Source organism: Carlito syrichta, unplaced genomic scaffold, assembly GCF_000164805.1.
Source record: "Carlito syrichta isolate Samal-C Ts95f unplaced genomic scaffold, Tarsius_syrichta-2.0.1 Scaffold314260, whole genome shotgun sequence".
NCBI classification, from domain to species: Eukaryota; Metazoa; Chordata; class Mammalia; order Primates; family Tarsiidae; genus Carlito; species Carlito syrichta.
The window spans coordinates 763,251-767,794 of record NW_007258356.1 but is presented as its reverse complement, the minus strand read 5'-3'; positions in this window follow the sequence as shown (position 1 = coordinate 767,794).

The following is a 4,544-nucleotide window of genomic DNA, read 5'->3' as shown; positions in this document are numbered from 1 at the left end:
CTTGAGAGCACTATTATATATATTTTATACCTTCCATAAAACATTTTTCACTATTCTCCAGGATTTTTGTACTGTAACAAAATTGTGTTCAATAACAGTACAAATGAGGACTATTGCTGTCACCCCTGGAAGTTCAGTGACATTAAGACGGTGTTTGAGTCATATGAATTTGAGACATTTCTGCTTTTCTATGTTATATGTTCCTATTAAAGGCACACACTCCTCAGGAACTATTTCATTAAAAGCTTTGAGAGTTGGGTGTGAAGGAGATATAATTAAAAGATGTTGGTAGAATAGAACATTGCCCATGTTATGTTCAGCTCCCCTACTGGAATATAAAGGGAGGGACAAAACGGAAGCACTGATTTTCCAAGCAGGAGACATTTATTCAGTGACAATGTCTTATTACAATTAATTTACTTTTAGTATACAAATGACGAATTCAAGAGTAATTGCAGCCCCTGTGGATTAAGAAACATTGTTCTCCTGGTTCCTTTCTTCAAGACTGGTACAAATCGCAGTTGGCAGCTGCTTGCTGCCATGCTTAATATTTCCTTCTGTCTAAAGTTTATATCTCTGGCCCTTATTCTCATTATTTTTTACTGTGCTTTTTCCTGTTCTCCTCCTTACCCTCTCTTTCTCAGTTTCCTTATCTCCTTCTATCTTGTTATTCATGGACTGATTTTTAATTTGTTTTTCTAAGAGATAAAAATAATTTCAAAACTGTACCTTATATAAGAATCAATGGAATATCTTATTAAAAAGAATTATCTCCAGATCCTATCTTAGGAGACTCTGATTCAGGGAAGCTTCACGGAATTATCACCACCATCAAGATAACAGACGCATTCAACACTCCTCAAAGTTTCCTTGAGCTTCTTGGTTTTTGTTTAGGAGTTTTGTGCACGTAGTGAGAATACTTAACAGGAGATCTGCCATCTTAACAAATTTTGAAGTGCACACACCCATGACTCTGATGTTACCAAAAAGTTCTCTAGCACCTTGAGGTAATTACTTTCAAATAATGAATACCAAGACCTCATCCCACATTTAGTGGGAAACTCAGAACCCACTACAGTAAAGTTGTTGAGGCATATCAGTCACCTTGTATTTCTCTGATTAGCTCTTGTTTTTAATAGCTGACCTCTGCCCTTTTTGAGACATGGTCTTACTCTGTTGCCCAGGCTGGTATGCTGTGGCATGATCATATCTCACTGTAACCTCAAACTGCTGGTGTCCAGCAATTCTCTCACCTCTCCCTCCCAATCTACTAAAACTACAGGCATGTGCCATCAAGTCTGGTTGGTTTTGTTGTTGTTGTTTTTGTTGTTGTTAAGAGATAAGGTTTTGATATGTTGCTCAGGCTGGTCTCAAACTCCTGGTATCAGCCTCAGCCTCCTAAAAGAAATCTTGTTTCAAACTTGGAAATTATTGCTTTTTTTGCCACCACTTACAACCAGGGTTAGATCCTCACTTCGATTTCCCAAAACCCTATCAATACAAGATCATTGCATGTGACACAGTTCACCAAAGATAGGACATTAGCACAGAGGAAGGATAGAATTAACAGAACAGTAAATAATTAAAGATAATGCTATCAAGCTCCCATTTCCACTTTTGGGAATTTTTTACAGTCCACCTTCCCTCCATAAGCCCTATTCTGGGACATGGTCACTTTCTCTCTGGTGAGTCTCTTCCCTGACTGAGAATTGGAATCACTGAAACTGCTTTATAAAATGTTGTCATAAGGCCCCACTCAGAATAAATAAATGAGAATCTTTTGGAAGTGGAACCAAGAAGTAAACATATAATTTTTAAGTTCCCCTTGTTAATTCTAATGTGCAGTCAGGTTGAAAATTACTATTTTAGATTTTCATCCTCATTCTAGTTCCTGAATCCTCCAATCACTCCTGCAACCAACCAAAACCTGCAAATTATTTTCTGCTTTTGCAGAACAAGATATTTCTTTCTTTCTTGTTAATTGTTTTTTTTTTTTTTCTCTGCACAACACTTTAAGGCACAACTTTTCATACTCCAAAAGGTGTTTTCTAAATAAAAATGAAGTTCTCTCCTAAGGGAAAATCTATCATTCTTCCAAGGCAACTAGGTTCAAACATACTTCAGTCACTGTCAAACAATGAGGACTTTTCCGTTTCCTGCTCATGTTAATAATAGTCTTTAACATACTCGGTAATAAATAGACGTTTCTACTCAAGCAAATTGCACAATGTTTGTGGCATCAGTGCAGGAAAAACCTAATGAAGTTGAAAAAGCTCAAATAATCAGTCAAAGAAAACTTCTACCAATGCTCATTAGATTGTGGTCCCTGACTTAATCACAGGATTAGAGAAAATGGATAGCAATCAGGATGTGGTCATTAAATCAATGCATGTCTGTCATCATAGCATGTGTTATGCTAGGTGGCTAAACTCTGAATTAACTTGTCTACATCTACCTTTGGCAAGTGTGTACTGCATACTCCCCTAAGTTGTGACACCTTTGTTTACCACCAAATCTGTTAATCTTTGAGAAACAAAGTACAAATTTAAAATTATAAGGAGTTTTAAATACACCAAAATTCATACATAAAGTCTCTCTTATTACAAACTACATCTGCCTAGAGGTCACAGCGATGTCTTTGATTCACCTTAAACTTAATTTTAAAATACCATTGTACAATGCAAGGAAGCTACCCTTAGAAACAAGTTTGATCTGACACTTTATAAAAATAATAGACCTTTCATAGTGCAGTCATGCCACAGAACTTAGACACAAATATCTATCCCTGAAACACAGGTCCACTGGAATATTTCCATTATTTTCCTGGTGACACCACCTGTCTTGTCTGCAAAATATCAAAGCTTAATACAATAAGGAAAAGGAAATTCAAAACAAAATCTTTTCAAGTGAGATGTATCTGTGTGTGTGTGTGTGTGTGTGTGTGAGAGAGAGAGAGAGAGAGAGAGAGCGAGAAGAGAGAGAGAGTGTGTGTGTTTTTAAGGGCCTCAATTATGCAAGATTTGCATTTTTATAAAAATAATCCACGTGTTTAAGGAATGTTGTAATTTAGAGTAGTCTCTACATTAATTTTAGTGGAAATACTCACTGACCTTCCTTTTCTCTGGCATTTTTCGTTCACCTCCTTGCCTGCTGCCCCTACATTGTATGTTTTTTGTTTTTTGTTTTTGAGTTGGAGTCTCACTCTGTCGCCCAGATTGGAGTGCAGTGGCCTCAACCTGCTGGGCTCAGGCAATCCTTCCGCCACGGCCTTCCAAGTAGCTGGAACTACAGGCGTGCACTACCAAGCCGGCTAGTTTTTTGGTTTATACTAAAGACGAGATCACTCCAAGTTGCCCAGGTGGATTTTGAACCCGCGGGCTCAGGCAATCCACTCGCCTCAGCCTCCCAAAGTGCTGGGATTACAGGTTGAGCCACCGAACCCTACATTGTAAAGGTGCCTTCCCGGGAGTTTCTGGACTTTTTCACCGGCAAGTTACCGGATCTTGAGACTTCAACCACATATTGGGCATCCGGCTGTCTTAGCAGTCAATAGAAGCTAAGTCCTCCTTTGTCACTTACATAGAGTAAGTGTCCACTTTTGGACAAGACTTTCAAAGTCTTCTGCTTTTCCCAGCCATTTCACGTATTATCTTTTGTTTATGTTGTAAAGGTCCGTTCCGTTTTCTTCAATCACATTTCAAAAATACACTGCAGTGTATTTGAGTTATAATTGTTTGTGATCAGTTCTGTTGCATGGTTGTTCTACTGCCCTAAATAACCTATTAAATGTTTTAAAAGAAAAAAAAATAGAAAACTAGAAAAAATAATTAGTCGAATATCGGGTTATGAGTAGTGGAACAATAGGAAGTACATCTAAGCAAGAAATTGTTCCTAATAAATCATGGATGGTTATTTGAGTTTATTAGATGCTTCTATTGTATATATTCATCCACAAATGGCGTTTGGGCATACCACTGAGCAATTTAGAAATAAAAGTATTTCTTACACATGGAGAAATTAAAATGCACTTGTTTATGTCTTGTTTTCAATCAAGGAGAAGTTTGTTTTTAATTGCTTTTTCTTTATGTGCAAAGGCTTAAATCTTTTCATGATATGTTGAAAGATATTTGTATAAGAAAAATTTTCGAAAATGAAAAAGTTTCTTCCCTTTCTTTATACTTTCAAAATTTGGTGTTCACATTTCAGAAAATAATATTTTTGTTATTTTGCAGAAATAACAAAAATGGATAGAAGAGGATGTAACAATAAGCTATTTTCACCAATGTTATTCTAAGCATTCAGTCAATCTTCCTCAGAGATTATTCTTATTATCCCTTTTTCTTCTTTAGATTTTCATCCTAAAATGGTGAGGATGGTCTTCTCAGATAAAGATCATAGTTCTATTAAAGGCATACACACACACACACACACACACATACACATATAGATAGATAGATACATACATACATGTCTATTTTTAGAGAACTCTTCTCCTTGCAAGGTTCCAAATTGTCTATACAGTTTTTTTTCCTGAGAAAATGAAT